Consider the following 19364-nt stretch of genomic DNA (forward strand, 5'->3'; position numbering starts at 1 on the left):
GCTGTATCTGCCTCTATTTCCAACAGACTCACGTTCAACTTTAGCTCACACACACACACAAAAAAAGCCGGGAAAATTTTATTAACCCTTTAAAAAAAGTTAATATAAAATTATAGCAAAAATGGGACCTGAACTTTAGTTAACACAGCTGGAAAAATTCGCAGCTGCGGCAGCAGCGGCGGGAGAAGAGATTTAATTTAGTTGATTTTCTGTGGTTGTTGGTTGTTCGCTAGTCTCATGGTGATGGAAGTTGCACATTTTTTCGAAGGGACCGAGAAGCTGCTGGAGGTTTGGTTCTCCAGGCAGCAACCCGGCGCAAACCAAGGATCTGGGGATCTTCGCACCATCCCAAGATCTGAGTGGGACATACTTTTGAAGGATGTGCAGTGTTCAATCATAAGTGTGACAAAAACTGACAAGCAGGAGGCTTATGTACTCAGTGAGAGTAGCATGTTTGTCTCCAAGAGACGTTTCATTTTGAAGACATGTGGTACTACCCTCTTGCTGAAAGCACTGGCTCCCCTGTTGAAACTTGCTAGGGATTACAGTGGGTTTGACTCAAAGCTTCTTTTATTCTTGTAAGAATTTCATGAAGTCTTCTCACCAAGGGTACCCACACCGGAATTTCCAGGGAGAAATAGAGTTTCTTAACGCAATTTTCCCAAATGGAGCAGCATATTGCATGGGAGGCATGAATTCTGATTGTTGGTGCTTGTATACTTTGGGTTTCCCAGAGTCGGGTAATCAATCAGCCAGATCAAACCCTGGAAATTCTGATGAGTGAGCTTGACCCAGCAGTTATGGACCAGTTCTGCATGAAAGATGGTGTTACTGCAAAGGATGTCACTCATGAGAGTGGAATTCGTGACCTGATACCAGGTTCTGTCATTGATCCCACACTGTTCAATCCTTGTGCGTATTCAATGAATGGAATGAAATCGGACGGAACTTATTGGACTATTCACATCACTCCAGAACCACAATTTTCTTATGTTAGCTTTGAAACAAACTTAAGTCAGACCTCCTATGATGACCTGATCAGGAAAGTTGTGGAAGCCTTCAAGCCAGGAAAATTTGTGACCACCCTGTTTGTAAATCAGAGTTCTAAATGTTGCACAGTGCTTTCTTCACCCCAGAAGATTGAAGGTTTTAAATGTCTTGATTGACAGAGCGCTATGTTCAGTGACTACAATTTTGCTTTTTTCCCCCCAGTTTTGCTAAGAAGCAGCAACAACAGCAGAGTTGATTAAGAAAAATGAAGAAAAAACGCAAAAAGAGAACACACATAGAAGAAGGTGGTGGCTGCTTTTTAGATACTGATACCAAGGGCCATGCTTTTCATAACCACCACCTTGTAGTTGCAGAAAGCCCTAGATGTAATGATAGTGTAATCATTTTGAATTATAGGCACTATTATATCAAGGAGTTAGATATCTTGCATGAATGCTCTCTTCTGTGTTTAGGTATCCTATGCCACTCTTGCTGTGAAATTAAAGTGCATGTAGAAAAAACCTTTTACTATATGAAACTTTACTACACTTGTGAAAACAATTCAATTTGGTTTCTGTACAGTGTAATATTTCTCCAGGTACCATCCAAAATTCCCCACAGACAAGGCTTTCATCCTCATTAGGCGTTGGCCTCAGCCTAGACATCTGGGACTATTCTATTAAATTGCTACCAGGATTTTGCATCCAGTTACCTCCACTTACTAGAACATACTGTCTACTAATGTTACTGAAACCAATTTCTACTTCATACAGATGTTTTTGCAGCACCAATCAAAGTTCTTTTTCCACGAGTCGAGTCCTCTAAGAAAATGACTGCAGTTATCCATTTTGTGTATTACGGGCTTCCCTGGTGGGGCAGTGGTTGAGAGTCCGCCTGCCGATGCAGGGGACACGGGTTCGTGCCCCGGTCCGGGAAGATCCCACATGCCGCGGAGCGGCTGGGCCCGTGAGCCATGGCCGCTGAGCCTGCGCGTCCGGAGCCTGTGCTCCGCAATGGGAGAGGCCACAACAGTGAGAGGCCCGCGTACCGCAAAAAACAAAAAAACAAACATTTTGTGTATTACTATCTCACTGCTTCCTATACTTGTGTGACTTTAATTGATTCATTCCTCACCATGGTTTCTCCCTCCCAACCACACCCCCGCCATAAAACAATACACTGTTACACTGTGGGTTTACATTAACCTTATACCCCAGAGGGGGAACGGGGTGGGGGGGATGGACTCTGGGCTTAATTTTCTTTTAAGGTCAAGGGAGTTTGGCATTTTTCGTTACTATGAGCTCTTTTGGAATAAGCTGGTGTTGATTAGCAAAGAAGGTGTAGATTGATACTAGGGAATATTGGCAGAACTGTATGGAAACCGTATGCCATTCTGTGCCCCCCGTTAAATGAGATTAGCCTCTCATGAGTACCATGGCTTTATTAACTTGCTAAGTAGTAGTATAAAAGAATTATCACTAAATTTGTTAGCAAGGAGATTTAAGATAAAGGTTGTATTGGATTCAACAAATCAAGTCAGCTCAGATGATGCAGCCTTTTCCACTAATTTCTATTAATGGTAATGCCATAAACTTTGGTTCAAAGCAGAATCGATGTCTTTGCCATCTTGTGACTTAAAAAGTTCTGTGACTTTGTGATGCATGTGATAGTGTTCTGACGGTTCCTCTTACTGGTATTTCTTTCACCGTGGAGTAACATCAAGTGATGAATGAGAACTGTTCAGATTACTCAGACATACTACACAGTGAAGCAGAATGCTATCCATAAAACATAACATACAAAATTCCAAAATGGTCAATGGGAAATGACTAGAAATACAGGCTTAAAAGACTTGGCATCTTTTAGCTGTATTTGCTAATATGGACATCTAAGCAGCTGAGAAAAGAGCAAAGTTGACTCAATTTTGTATTTCTTCTTGTCCTCAAACAGTTTTTGATTCTTTCTGGATTGATGCAGTGATGTTTTTGTTCCTTCCATATTTATAAATGAAACACTTTTTTTTTTAGTGTTTCTAAACATAAATTCTACTTGGTTTGAAATCAAGTGGTTGGAACACTTTTGACTTTTAAACATGTTGTTGATTCAGAGCTTCACTGAAGAAGCTTTCGATCAATGGATCAGTCCGATTCTGTAATTAGCACGCAGTACCTAATGTTTTGGTGCTGTTATGAGGACCAATGCTCAAAGTGGATTTTCTTCTTGAACAGTGTCCCAGTAGATTTGATGAACATTTATTGGCTTGAGGTCTGATTCCCCCCACCCCAACAGATTTAAGATTTCTATTTAATGTTGAAAAACGGCACAAATTTGTATGGAACAAAGCCTAGAAAAATGAAAACTAGATTGAATGGTAATCTAAATTAATCCTAGTGTGTATGACAGAGGAGGGAAAATTTTGGTGCCATAATTTCTCTCTTCGTGGTGTTGGACTTAAATCAGTTGAAATGTATTTCTGTACCACAATTTAAGCTTCAATAAAGGTTTGCTTAATTCATTGTCTAGCGAAAAAAAAAAGTTAGAAAGATTAAATGACAATTCTATTTACAATATCGTTTAACAATACTATTTATATACTTAATGAAAGATGTGCAAGCCCTGTACACTGAAAATTATTAAGACATTGGAAAGGGAAATTATAAAATACTTAAATACACTGAGAGACATACTCATGGATTGTAGAATATTGATTCCTCATGAAGCCAATATTAAGACGGCAATCCCCTCCAAACGGATAATAGACAATGCAATCTCAATCAAAATCTTCACTGGCTTTTTTGAAGAAATTGACAAGGTAATTCTAAACTTTATAAGGACAGGCAAAGACCTAGAATAGCTGAACAATTTTGAAAAAGAACAATAAAATCTGATGACACCTTAATTCAAGATACATTATACAGCTACAGTAACCAGGATAGTATGACATTGGTAGAAGAACAGACACATACCAACAGAATCAGAATAGAGTCCATCTGTAGGTCCATATTTACACTTGTCCTATGACCCAGAAATTCCATTCTTAGGTATTTCTCCAGCAAAAATAAAAGCATATGTCCACACAACGACAAGTACAGGACTGTTCATAGCAGCAGTATTCATAAGAGCCCCAGCAACGGAAGCAATTCATATGTTATCCACTGATAAATGGATAAACAAACTTAGCAAGGAAAAGAAAAGAGACAGTATATACAACAACATGAATGAATACCAAAAAGTCATGCTATGTGGAAGAAATCAAATACAAAAGTCTATGGTTTTTGTATTATTCCACTTACATGAACTTCTTGAAAAGGCAAAATTACACAGACAGAAGGCAGATGGATAGTTGCCTGGAATCAGTGGTTGGAGAAGGGAATTAACTGGAAAGGGGCACAGAAAAAATTGTTATAACGAGGGAACTGTTTTATAATCTCAGTTGTGACAGAGGTTCCATGATTACGCACCAAAATTCATCAAAACGTACACTTAAAATGGGTGGACTTTATTACATGTAAAGAATACCTTAATTTTTTTTTAATTACTTAAAAAAAATCTCCCAACCCAGGCCCTAATATTCTATACATATCCTCGCCTGACTAGGACTCTGTCAAGGTGCTGTTCAGTGTTCTCCATTTACTTCACTAAGATTTCCTTCCTTGACAGGCTTCCCTGAAGGTCTGTGAGGAGTTGATGTTAACAAAGTTCAACTATATTTCACTTATAAAAACCATTATGTTACAGATTTTCTCATCACGATATCAATAATGGTTGACACGTAACTTTTTACTTACTGTATCAAGCACTCTATATGCAATATCCCACTGAAATCCCATCAAACCCTTTAGGGAGGTGGCATTATGATCGACTTTCTTACTGAGGCCATAAGACTAAAGTTATTTGTCCAGGGTCACAGCTAATACATGATAGAATCTAGATCAGGACTCAGACTGGAGTATGTGTACCCCTTGGAAGTAAATGAAGATTTTCCAGGGGTTATTAGACACGGATCACTTTTAAGAGAATAAACTCCCAAACCTCAGCCTTCCTGTGTACTCTTCGTACAACCAATCTGCCTGAGCCAATGCACCTGCAACCCTCCCAGTAATTCTTTCCCATGGCCCTTTCACTATCACCTGTCATGCACTTTACAAAGGCAAAGCTCACCCTCACCACGGAGCACTGCTTACCAGTACGAACACCTCTGGGAGGACAAACACAGCTCCAAACATTGGCGTTACTGAAGCCTCCTTTCCTTATGGCACCTTAAACCCACAGTTTTATGACTCTCCTGGCTGCATTCACATTACTGTTAAGGGTGAAGCATGGGGCTGGAAGAGGGGCCTTGGAGGTTGCTCTGAACTCATGTACCTCACAGAATGGGCTGGTATGTGTAAAGACAATTTTTGTTTAACCACCTTGCTTCTTCTATCCCCCTGCTATTCTTAAAGAATTCATTGTTATTATAGGAAGAGGCAGAGAACAAAGTCAAGAAAGGGCTGGTAGGAAATACTGAAGGCACAGGTTTCTCATTTCATCCAGGTAACAAACCGTGGCAAAGTACTGTACAATTTTCAAGAAATAGGAAAAGCACGCTGGGAAATACCAAGCAATCTCATGGCGCGTCTCCTCTGCATTTCCACTATTCTCAAGTGGTGTGAAAGAGCTTGGTGGTTATTCTTTTCTTTTCTTTTTCTTTTGTTTTTTTTAGAGATTCTTATTTTTACTTGAAAAGTAAAAATAAAAACAACAACAACAACAAAAAACAACTAAGGTACACATTGGGAATTGAACTACTATAGCTTTTCTTTCTAGAGATGTGACATCCATGTTTTCTGGTCAGTAGTGTTCTACCAAATATTGTACTAAACCAGTGTACCAAAGCCAAGCAGACAGATGACCAGTAAAGCTGTTTGCTATTGGTGATCATTCTTGATTTGCCAAAAGATTCTTAGATGCTGTAAATCCACATTTATTTTTTACTTGGGCACAAGTCTCCTGCTCCTTGTTACTTATCTACCTTTTCTGATTATTGGAATAATACACTTAGCAATTTGAGATTAATTTAACAGGAATATGTTACAGGTTCCATTGCGAGCAATAACTTAGTAACAGTCATTAATATACGTTTTGTAAGTTCCACACTTAATGTTGGGCCCAGTGTCTTCTCTGCCTTTCATTAATAACATCTACAAAGTAAATTAAATTGTACTCTGAGAAGCAGAACATCCACTTTAACATATGGTGTAGGATACAGTGTTTTCAAATGCAACCTTCTTAAACATGCAAGAAGCCAGGAGAAAAAGGTCTGATGAATATTCAACAAACAACAGGGGTTACTCCTAAGGGGGGTGATCAAGAGAAAGAGACATTTACTTATTTTAAAATAATGAGTAAATACTACCTTTGTAATAAAAACAATTACAACCAAAAAGTATTCATCAGAATAAGAATTAAAAGGTAATCATTTGTTTACTGGAAGCTTCTGGAAGCTGTATCAATTCTGACCTGCTGAAGAGATGAACACCAAAGGGCGGGAAAAGGAGAGAAAAAAAGGGAAAAAATGAAAAGGTACCTGGCCTAATCTCTTGATGTAGTGTTTGAACTTTGAGAACAGGTCCATGGGTCCTGGCAACAGAGATTTGCACCTGGAATCACAAACGCACTAGTCCTGGGAGCGGGAAGAACATCCTGTGTTCTTTTATTACCAAAATATTCCTATATGGAAAATGCCTGGAATAACTGTCAAACACAAATAAGAATGGTTTTGGCAGCAAGATTTAAATGTTAACCATCACGTTGTTGAATGCTTTGTATGCAGTGACCACCCAATACTTACGGAGTACATAAAGCACTCAGAACAGGGTCTGACATAGTTAAGAGTAATGTAAGTTTGCTATCGTTATCATTATACTGCATTCTAGTAGTAGAGAAAGGTGAAAAGCATTTCACTGATTCATTCATTCACTCAATAAGTTTCTACTAAACATCTACTATGTGCCAGGTAATAGAATATGTACTGAGATTTAATAAAAGCACAAGATAGGCATGTTCCTGTGCTAAGCGAGCTTACAGTCCAGGAGGGGAGGGGCAGTGAACAAAGTATCACATTAATTAAAGTATAATTATAAATCAAAATAAGTTCTCCAAAGACAAGAATAAATCCTATGAGAGAATACAACAAAATGAAAGTTTATATAAAAAATTCTTGATGACTTGCATATGTTTTATAAATTCCTGTTTTTAAAAGATTCTCTCATTAAAATTCTTTTGATAAAGTAAAAGTCAGAGTAGAAACTACCAGTATCTTATTTTTTGTTTCTATTCAGTTTTTTTTAATTTTTTTAATATTGTGGTATCATACCTAAACTAGAAATTTATATCCCACTTGAAAATATACTGATTGCTTAATCAGCCCAGCCATGGCTTTTTGTTAAGAATTTTTCATGTTTACAAAGTGAAAACCACTTATTCTCTAATTTATCTATTTAGTCAGTCAGTCGTGATTTCTAGACATCAGAGTCCCTTAAAGAGAAATATACCTAAACAACAAAAAAATGTGGCCAGTTATGCAAAATAAAGGTACCAAATTAAATCTTTAAGCTATGAATACGATAATATATCATATCTGGACACAACTCTATTCATAAGTGCAATAACTTTAAGCAAATTTTTTTTTGTGTGTGTGTGTGTGTTACATGGGCCTCTCACTGTCATGGTCTCTCCCGTTGTGGAGCACAGGCTCTGGATGCACGGGCCCAGCCGCTCCGCGGCATGTGGGATCTTCCCGGACCGGGGCACGAACCCGTGTCCCCTGCATCGGCAGGTGGACTCTCAACCACTGCACCACCAGGGAAGCCCTAAGCAAAATTTTTGTATCTGTCAGGCTCATGCGCTTATGATATCGTTGGGAAAACATTTTTAAAAATAAGAGCAAAGGAACAGCTACAAGGAACAGACTATTCCGAAACCACTTCCAGGAACAGGGTTTGTTTAAACAAAATGTATTAAGTGAAACCAGCTGCATTAAGGGTCGATGCCATCTGAAGTGGAATTCTAAAACCACCCACTTCATAATATCTGGGTAATTATTCCTTCCTGTTGCTATAAATGAAATACTCAGTGGCCAACGAGCTACATAAGACAGCATGGCAAGGAGCAGTTCACCAATGAACAAAAAGCCCAATTGTAGTACAAGTGGATGCTCACAAGAAACCCTTGGGTCTTCTAGCTAGTCGAACTAGCTTTATGCTTCCTTATCACACATTGGACAAAGTGCTAAAGAAATGTGAAGAGAGTCGCTCTTTTGAGGGTACCAGGAGAGAGGTGCCTACAGTCAGGAATAATCATATTCTGCCAGTGGGTCAACTGATGACGCTTTCACACAAACTGATGATTTAAAAAACAAACAAACAAAAAAAAAAACACTCCAGGAATTAAAAATATGCTTTAGGGAATTCTAAAATGCATACTTTTTTTCCAATCTGAAAACTAAAACAGATCTGAAGAAAAATGGAGCCTGAATCATAACCAAGGTTTCATTATTTAAAATCATTTTCCTTAACTTATAACAAAAGCATACGAAACGGCTTGCCCCTTTGAAGACTTCCTGGTGGCAACATATCAGGGGAACCCTTCGGGAAGTCATGTGACCCAGTCAAGAAGATCATCCATTTTGAAAGTGTTTCCCAGTGTATCATCAGTACTGGCGGTAGGACTGTAATCAAAACAATGCAGTTGAGAAACGCAGCCATTAATCATTTTATTTTGGAAACCAATTAGGGGATGATGAAGGAAGAAAAAACAGTGATTCATTTGTTTTGATGAAATCTGGCCTTCAAAAGATAGAATGGGCCAGGAAACACACATATTTTTATGTTCTAAGGTATCTTAAACTTGGCCTTTAAAAAAAGATTCTTCCCAAGCTCAGTAAATGAACAAAATAAATCAGCTAGTTGATGAACTTGACTATGATATATTCTGCTAACTTTATGGATGTAAGCTTGCAGGTAAAAAAATATATATGACCTAAGGGCAGTCACAAACTTTGCTGTTTGAAGCACCAAACTCAACAAGATAGCGATGGACCGTGATCCAAGGTCACCTGCAGGATGATGGTGGCTCACGTTTGAAACTGCATCATTAGCTGTGTTTACCTGACTCTTTAAAAAGCAGGCAAAGCTCAGTACTAAAACTCAAGTCAAAATGTGCAGTTCACAACACAGCTTGTATGGACCAGATCTGTTTCTTAGAAGAAACAGTCTGAAACTTCTAAAATGCACGGAGAGGATAATATAAACAATGCTCGGAAAGGTTTAAGAACATTTCAATGACAGGAAATCCTCATTATTATGACTACCACCAGTTAAAAATGCAAGCACAACTACGTAGACAGTACAGTATTATTTGAAATATCTCTTAAAATATCCTATTTCTTTTTAAAATATCCTTTTTTAAGTTTTATTGAAGTATAGTTACTTTTCTCTTAAAATATCCTATTCAACATTTTCCACACACCTTAACCCATCTTATACCCTCCCCCATTCAATACTTCCACTCTTTGTGCTTCCCAGGACCCCACATCAGAAATCTTATTTGACATGGTTACTGGTTTGTTATAGAGAAGGGGTACAAGTGGAGGGCTGGGAGGATGAAGAAGTTCTTGAAGGACCAGTCGGTGCAGGAGGTAGCTGATGGAAACTGGAAAGGAAAGAGAAGAAAATCAAGAGACAAGCAGTGACATGAAAGGGGTCACCTCACTGGAGAGGCTTTCGGTTACTTGTGGCCTCAGGCTACCATGTGGCCTCTTGAAGGGCAGAATGTAAAGTTCTCAGTTTGACCAACCAACTCAGTGTCAGGAGAAAGGAAAAATGACACATTAGCAATGGGAAGCTCAGAGCGAATTCCCAGAGGCTGTCAAGACTCAACCTAAGTGATGGTGTGTCCTCGCACAAATGTAGGGCTTACCTCAGAAGTGAACCCCGAGGCAGCCTAGGTCTACTTCCTAGATGAAAATGCTATTCTATTTTCAACTTCATTTCTTACTTTCATTCTGTCTGGATGGAAGAAAGATGATTTGGGGGTTTAAGTCCTGGCTTGGTTCTAAACCAACTGGGATATTTAGGCAAGTTAATCCACATCTCTGGGTCTATTTAACTTCTTAAATTCTAAACCTTCTTTCTTAGAGTCATTTCCCTTCTTGAAATATATCCTTGAGAATGTCCTTTCATGATGAGTTCTCAGTGGTAAATTCTTTTTGTTTTTATTTATCTGAAAATGTCTTTATTTCATTCTCATTCTTGAAAGACTGTTTTATGGCTATACAATTCTAGGTTAATAGCTATTTTCTCTGCCTACTTTGAAAATATTATTCTACCGTTTTAGGGCTTCTACTCTTGCTGTAGAAAAGCCAGCCGTCACTCTAATCCTTTGTAGGTGATCTGTCTTTTCTCTCTAGCTATTTTAAGAGTCTTTTCCGTCTTTGATATTCTATAGGTTCACTATGTATTTAGACATGGGTTTCTTTCCTTCTTTTCCTTTCCTTTTTGACTGTGTTGGACTTTGATGGGTTTCCTGAACCTGAGAACTTTTATCTCTCTACCACACTTAGAACTTACGACAAGAGAGGACCCCGTCCTCAATTCCACAATTTAACAGACTGCAGCTCTCCCCACAAGGCAAGGGGTCTGAAGGCTCAGGGGATGTGCCCACCAAGAGCCTAACTACCATATTCTAGGTATCCAGGACCCTGGAATTCCCTACCTAATCAGCTCCAAGCCCACATTCAGGGCTTACATGGATCTCTTCCCAGGTCTACTCTGAAGGTGGAATGCACCAGCAGTGTGGGGGGCAGATTAAACATGCCAGAGGTGTCCTCTAGTGGCATGTTTGTGAGAAATGTGAACAGAGATTATATAGGCAGGCTGAAACATCTATACATGTGTGCTTGAGGCCCCTCACAGTGCACAAAAAAGCTGAGGGAAGAAAGAGAAGAGGGTCAGGCCATAGGTCAGGGTCTGGCTCAGTCTGTGCTGCTACATGCCAGTGCAAAACTCTGTGAAGTTCAAACACTCTAAATTTCTAGGTTACTATGGTATATTCACCAAGGCAGGAGTATAGAACATATTTTATTTAGTAATTTGTTACACTTGTAACTTTTAAATATTTAGACATATAGTTTGTGGGCCTCCATTTATACTGATGCCCTAACTTCCACAAATGACAAGGGATGGCCTGCTGTTTATCAATTATAAAAATTCTCACCAGTTATCTCTTTCAATATTTCCTCTTTGCCATTCCCCCTAGCATCCTCTTATGTTCTTGGAACTCCAATTAAACATAAGTTGGATCTTCTCACTATATACCCTGTCTCTTAACCAATCATATTTTCTATCTCTTTAAACTGCAAGCTGTGTTACTTCTTCAGATTTATCTTCCAATTCATTAATTCTCTCTTCAGCTATATCTATTCTGATATTCAACTCCTCCTTGAATTTTCAAAGATTACACTTTTCACTTCTTGACATTATATTTGGTTTTTAAAATAAATTTGCCTGGTTGTTCTTGATGATATCTTTTTCTTTACTCATATTTTCAATTCCTTCTTTTTTTCCAAAAATTACTGAGTGATTTTATTTTATATTCAATATCCAGTATTTCCAGTATCTGAAATCTTTAGATGTCAGAGTTTACTATGATTTCTATTGACTCTTGCTCATGATATCCTGTCTCTGTGTGTCTGCCTGTCTCTTTTGGTGTGTTCATTTTAGTTGGAATGATCCATGGGAATTCTTTGAGTCCAAAGAAGACTTCAATTTGCTTCTGTCATGTGCCCACGGACACTAAAAACCTAGGTCCACTTTAAATCAAGATTTCCAACTTGCAATTATGGGGGAGCAGTGTCACACAAATAGTATAAAATCAATTTCCAAACCCATGTGAGAGCTAGTCAGTAGCCACAAGTTCTCATGTGACTTTTTTTTTTTTACTTTGTCCTCCACCCAAAGCCAAAAGTGAAATGGAAAATTTTCTTTGCTGCTTGATACTGTGTAAAGTACTCCTCTCCTAGTCTACCTTTTCTCTGAGAGTGTAACCTCTCTGAAGTCTTGGCTTTACAAGAAATCGTCTTGGATCAGCAAGCCCTTCCTCCACCCTAAGAGAGCCCAAGCTTGTCACAGGCACACTACTCTCCTCCCTCACCCCACCAGAGTTCTGGGTCATTTGAATCTGTATACCCAGGGCATCATCAATTTCTGGGGTTAAAGTTTTGTGAGGAGCAGATTATTTACATGGTCAGGGAATGTCTTCCCCACAGATTGCTTTTTAGTTGCAAGAGGAAAACTAGCAACTGATTATCCAATGGAGGAACCAAACCACACCCTTGACTAGATAATCAAAATTAATGTCACTAATGACAGGCAGAAGGACACTGTGTGCACCTGGATGATACCATGAGAAAGAAATAACATCACTCCTGTAGTATTCTAACCAAGAATGTGTAACCTGAATCTAATAGTAGGGAAACATCAGACCAAAACTGAAAAACATTCTATAAAATAACTGGCCTTTACTCTTTAAAAATATCAATGTTATGCAAGACAGAAATACTAAGGAACTGTTCCAGATTACAGGAGATTAAAGAACATGACAATGCAATCCATGATCCTGGGCTGGATCCTACACTTGGGGGTGGGGGTGGGGGGATGCTATAAAAGGCATTACTGTGAGAAAACTGGAATATGCATGGTAGATTAAACAAAATTATTGTTATCAGGGTTAAATTTCTTAAAATTGGTAATTATATGGTAGTTAAATAAAAGAATATCCTTGTTCTAAAGAAATACATTTGAAGCATAAGGGACAAAATGTTACAACCTAATCTCAACTGACTCAGAAAAATGAATTTTCTATCCACATACACATACAGAAAGAGAGAGAGGAGTGGGGAGAATGATAAAGCAAATGTAATGTGGCAAAATGCTAAAAGTTGATGACTCTAAGTAAAGAGCATGTGGGAATCTCTACTATTCTAGTAAATTTTGAAACAATTTCAAAATACAAAGTAAAAACCATGGTTGGTCAAACTTGAGCCAATGGTAGATGTGGAAAACAGAAGAAACAAACATACAATGTTTGCATTAGCAAACTGTACTGATCTATGAGGAACCTAGAACTCCATCTTACCAAACATTTCTGCTGAGGAACAGGTGAAGAAATAATACAGAGTTCTGCTCCTGCTTAAGACATAGAAAGCTGTAAGAGAACATCCATCCCAACCTAACAAGAAAAGGCTAGATAATCTATAAAATCATAACATTTCTTGAGCTAATCAGAGAGCTGAGGTCACAAGGTAACCAAGTGAACAGAATTCTAAAGAGTGACAAGTCCCTCCAAAGAGAGACAAGACATACAAACTGTGTGACCTTTCACAGAGCACAGGAGGAACAGGTGGCTGCCATAAAATTAGGTAAGAGGAAAACAGCTTAAATTTTAATAAATTCTTATAAAGCCGAGTGTGGCTTAGTATAACATATCGAATCTCTGGGAGTTCCAGACATCACAGCTGTCTGAACTGACTTGCAAGCTCTTTTCCATGGGGCCTCTACTAGATGCTCATGATAAAGATTGGGAGCAGAGAAGGAGACTAGAGAGAGCCCCCCAATACTGAACTGGGATTAAACCTTGCCCACTTGCGTGAAAACTTTAATCCATTGGGGGAAGGGCAGGAAACCCTCCCTGCCCCCCAGGATCCAGGCAAAGATCTACTGCTTCTGGGGGTGGAGGAGAAGCAAAGCCATTGTCAGCTGGATCGTGCACTGATACAATATAGAGGTCTGCTATTGCTGGGGAGGAGGGGCCCATGAGAAATTCTATCCCACCCAACCAACACCCACCGCCCCCGGAAGGTAGAGTTTGGGTGACACAGAGCACCGGTGGAAGTGCTGGAATGCTAAGAGAGCCCCACCACAGGACATGTCTAAGACTAAAGACTAAGAGGATCGAGAAAGTCTCTGCCCCGACCAACCATGAGCCAGGCTCCAGGTAAAAAGCTACAGCAGGGCTCCCCTGGTGGCGCAGTGGTTGAGAGTCCGCCTGCCGATGCAGGGGACACGGGTTCGTGTCCCGGTCCGGGGAGATCCCACATGCCACGGAGCGGCTGGGCCCGTGAGCCATGGCCGCTGAGCCTGCGCGTCCGGAGCCTGTGCTCCGCAATGGGAGAGGCCACAGCAGGGAGAGGCCCGCGTACCGCAAAAAAAAAAAAAAAAAGCTACAGCAATTTACCACTAGGGTAATAATAAAGGTAGGTTAAAAGTAAAAGAATGGGGAAAAAATATTACGCAAGCATTATCAAAAGAAAGCTGAACTGGCTATCAGAACAAGAAATATTACCAGGGATAAGGAGGGATGTTACATGGTGATAAAAGGGTCCATTCAACTAAAAGTCTTAACAATCCTAAATGTGTATGTACCTAATAACAGAGCTTCAAAATATAAAAAGAAATAATATAAATAAAAGTAATTTAGTCTTCCCTTTAATCCTGACTAGTCATTTCTTTGCTTTTCCTCCATCCTTACTGGTCCAACTTTTATTACTTACTATTATATGATAACCAGCTTTTAAAGCTAATTATTTACATAATTGTTTACTTATTATTATATGATAACCAGTTTTTAAAGCTAATAACTCATTTCAAAATATGCCATATTTTCACTGCAGCACTGTTTGTGTTAGCAAAATAACTCAAATGTCCTTCTATGACAAATCGGCAGAGATGTTTACTGCATTAGGGAAGAGGGAGCAAATGATATGAGAGGAGCTCCATCCCACCAGAAAGAAGTAGAAGGTCCAACCCTTCCATCATATCAAAGTGTGAAGAGAAGAAGAGAGGAAGAAGCAAATAGTCAAACAAGTGTCATTACTTCCCCTCCCTGCAAAATTCGGAGGGAAGAGATGATGTATCAGTCAGGGTCCAGTCAAGAGATGGAAACCAAACCAGTAATTTGTACAGGGAAATTTTAATATAAAGAATTAACTAACAAAAAGTTGTTAACTAATAAGAGGATTTTCTGACTGTGTGTTCTTAGGAGCCCATATTTGTCTATTTGGCCTCCATTAATTATAGGGCCAACTTGCTTAGATCTGCCCTGTGGTCCAGAGCCAACACTCGAAACCACCCCCTTATCCGCGTCTCATACACCCAGCCAGTACTTCCCCTGCCCTAAGTCATCCAGGGCCAAGCACCAGACAACTAGGGCTGAGGGAAAGCAAACAAGGAAGGAACTAAAGAACTCAGAAGCACCTCCCCTCCACTCCAAAGACTAGGTTCAGATCCTGCAGAGAGGTCATGCTCCGCAGGAACACACAGCCTGCTGGCGGCAAGGACGCCTGCCAGAGCGAGTAATCCACAGAGGTCTATGAAAGTGGCCCACCGTGCAGTGGAGACATTTGTTGGAGGGTGTGAAAGGGTTGGCGTCAGTCCACAGTACGGCCTCCCGGGTGGTCTGTGAGGGACGCTGAGTGTCACTGGGCATAGCCCACTGAAGGACATACCCCACTGAAAATCAGCACACCGGAAATAGGAAAGGAAACCCCTTCTCCCTCGATGGCCTTGCAGTGTCCCTTTAACACTGTCCCTCTGTTGACAAAGCCTAACATTAAGCCAGCTGGCAAGGGAGAAGTGCTTACGGAGTCCAGATCCTACGTCACAAAGCAGAGCGAAGAAAAATGGATTTGGAGATGAAGGGCAATAAACTGGTAACTGGCACACTGAGGGGAAGGGAGGGCAGACTGGTAGATTGAGGGGGAAATAATGAACTTTTGCCCCACCTCCTAATTGAAACTCCGAGAGAAGATCACCTTGCGGGATGCAACCTCCCATCCATATATACACGGATGGCCACAGAATAAAAGTTGGGAGTAGCACAGCAGGTAAGGTAGAGAGACCTTGTTAATTAAAACACTTCTCTTTACTTCTCCCCACTACAACATGGCAATTTATGAGGAAGGCAGATAGGTGACTTTTTTTTTTTTAGACTATCATATCTCTGCGCAGCTGGGTAGTAGAGTAGTATACAAATCTATGACTCTTCTACATTACTGTATGTCTTAAAAAAAGAGGAAAAAACCAAAAAGAACACACAAACTTGTAAATGCATAGAATATTGCACTTCATCAAATCTAAGATGCCACATCAAATCTAAGATGCCACACCTTTACTTTATGGTCCATTACACCATGGCATTCTATTATAAGAGAATTATTTTAAGATCCACCCTGATTTTAGAGATTTTTTTTCTTTTCAATTTTTAATTTTTTAACTATTTTTTTAAACTGAAGTATAGTTGATATATGTTTCAGGTATACAATATAGTGATTCACAATTTTTAAAGGTTATATTCCATTTGTAGTTATTATAAAATATTTGCTATAGAGTTTTTTTAATGTGAAATAATGGACATTTTGGAATTAATTAAAGTAGCTTTGAAAAAATACAGAAGAAACCAGTAAGGTAGACCTTACTTCTACTGAATGCCTGCCTTTGTTGCTTTAATCTTCTTACTGTGTGTGTATGTGTATTTAAAAAACACACAGGTAAAAAAAAAAAACACACACACACATGTACAAACTTCCATACTATTCACCTTAAATTCTCTCCTTAAAAAACATCCTTGTCATCCTCAATTTGAGGGAAGAACTTAAATTCCTACCTGGACACATTCTAATCCCAACAAGTATGTGTTTCCAATTCACAGCCGTTTAAATTCAAATGTAACCTACTGCTCTACCACTTTGCATTCCGGCGGGTATCTTCTTGGTGCCTCATTTTATTACCAGAACACATCTGTGTGAACCGGCAAAGTAAAGGATGCAATCTCTAAAGCAGGTGTGTTGACTGTCCCACACAGGGGAGACAACCACAGCCTCCATCCCATCTCACCAGCTCTCTAAGGTTCACATAAAAGGATGCCAACGATTGATTTGATATTCCACGTGAGAGTTACACTTTTGGTGGTTACTTTCAACTTCGCAGGAGTCTTCAGCTCCATGAGGAACTTCATAGGCCATCTAGTTCATCCGAAACTCTTTGAGGGGTTCATGTTTAAAACATTACTGAGAGCTGGGGAATTCTGAATATGGACTGCATGTTGAACAATGTTATTGGGTTAATGCTGGTTTTCTTATGTGCTGCAACGGTGCTGTGGTGGTGTAAGAGAATGTCCTTATTCTTGGCTATCATGAGTCTACAGCCAATTTCCAGGTGGTCTGGTAAAAGGGAAGTGTTTTATGTAAAGAGAGATGGAGAGCGTGTGGCAAGTGTTAAGAGTTGGAATCAAGGTGAGGGATAGATTGGTAGTTCTTTGCACTATTCTTTCAAGTTTTTATACATTTGAAATTTTTCATAATAAAAAATTAAGAAAATAAAATAATTGCTCTTGATAAATACAATCTATCCTTCTTAACATCTTCAGGAAAGGAAATTCCACGACTTCCCATGAAGCCAATACAGCTACAGCACCTTAGTAAGGACAGTCACAACTACCACTGCAGCAGCTACAATTACTGGGGGTTCTCTGCAGGCACCGTGCTAAGAGCTTTAGTGCACTGCCTCTTCGCATCCTCTCAATAATCCTTTGAGGTGGGTGTGTGTTATCTCCATTCCTATCTCACAGGAGTCAGAGCCAAAGCTTTCAAGGGCCAATCCAGTAACTGTGTGATCCCACTCAAGTTATGGTAGAGTCAGGATTTCTGGATAGAGAAACTCTGGAGCCCACACTCTTTACACTACCATCTCTTCAAACCTAGATCAGGACTCATTCTTGGTCATGAAATCCAGCAGTAAGTCACAGCCAGCATTTTTCAATATGAAATAAAAAAGAACAATCACTGTGCTGTATAATGAGTATATGTATTAATTCAGAGACTTTCTTCAGATACACACACACACACACACACACACACACACACTCACTCAAAGTAGAGTATTCCCCACGCAGGTTGCAATGCTTGAAAACCACTGCATTATTCTATATTGCCTCCTTCCACCTCTTTCATTTCCTGCCCAGAAGGCTCACTGTTTAGGAGACTAGAGGAAAAAAAAGCAAAGCAATGCAGATTTGTATAGTTAAGGGAAAAATTCTATTGAGAATTCTCTAATCTCAAAGTAAGCCAAAATAATATACTTGTAGTGCACACTATCAGATAATCATGCAGCTGGCAGATTTGCTAATATAAAAGACATTTGCAAGTAGGAATTTGGATAATCCCCTTGATGTTTATTATAGTAAGATGTTATCTGCAATCCTATTAAATAATATCAATTTAAAATTCTGGCTGAAATAGTATACATAAATATGCTCAATTGGTAAAGTTAAGTGAAGACTCTTCTCTGGTGATTCTTCTCCACTGAAAATCCCATTGCATGTCAACATGACTGAGGTCAAGAATGACCAGGGAAAACCATACTGAGAAGTCCAAGTTGAGGAGTGTATGTATGTGTCTGTGCTGTTTGGGGGGGTGGGGGGAGGTGGGCAGGGCAAGTGAGCGGTAGAGAATTATATCAATAGAGTCTCCCCAAACCAAGCACCCAACTAGATGTCCTATTTTTAAAGGTTAAATGACAAAAGTGAAGGAAAAAAAAATTCCATATGGGTTTAAGGCCCACCGTTAAAGGAGGGTTATCTGAATTAATCTTACCATTACCAAATGAAGTCATAGGAAGAAAGTACTATGTCTTTAAATCCACAGCAATTTTTCATTCCAAGTTTCTGTTTGAGGCCATTACTGCTCCCTTGGGACTGTGTTGACTCACTGCATCTTCAGAATGACGCAAGTGAGCTTCTCTGTACAACTTCAAAACAGACTGTGAATATATCCAGGCAAAGGCTGTCTTAGGAGCCAAGAGATCAATCAGGCACCCATTCACAGAACCGCTAGGACCGGGCAGGCGATGAGAGTGTTGCGCTCCGCATCTTCAGTTTCATCACAGTCTAATCACTTTCTTCAACTGGTAAGATGGCTTGACCATTTTTTCTAAATCTTTTCTTAACTTGCCCATCCTCTCTGGGACCTCACATCCATCTTCACTGCCCATTTAGGGGCCAATCTACTTTCTTGGACTTACTTGATCATGTCGTAAGAAAAGAATGAAAACAAGAAATCCACTTCAAATTTCTCCAGTGCTGGGTATCTCACACATCTCCAGTTCCCTCCTCTAATTTTTTTCTTTATCTAAAAAAAGAAAACTCATTGTGGGGAGTGGGAGAGCAACTTAAATTATCCATGCTCTCCTGCCCCATTATTAGAAATAACTGAGAGCTGGCTGTAAGTCTATATTTCTTCCAGCACTAGTAGAGATGACACCGAATGGCTCACCTAATCT

The 19364-nt window shown here is 39.5% G+C and overlaps 1 protein-coding gene and 1 pseudogene across 2 annotated transcripts in view; one reads left to right on the top strand and one right to left on the bottom strand.

Moving 5' to 3' along the window:
• ABL1 (ABL proto-oncogene 1, non-receptor tyrosine kinase) overlaps window positions 1–19364 on the bottom strand; it is a 133255-nt gene that overhangs the window by 71708 nt on the left and 42183 nt on the right. The gene's annotated exons all lie outside the window — the stretch shown is intronic.
• LOC115842985 (S-adenosylmethionine decarboxylase proenzyme pseudogene) lies at window positions 224–1246 on the top strand (annotated as a pseudogene).

The sequence above is a fragment of the Globicephala melas genome, chromosome 6 (assembly GCF_963455315.2).
Source record: "Globicephala melas chromosome 6, mGloMel1.2, whole genome shotgun sequence".
Taxonomy (NCBI): domain Eukaryota; kingdom Metazoa; phylum Chordata; class Mammalia; order Artiodactyla; family Delphinidae; genus Globicephala; species Globicephala melas.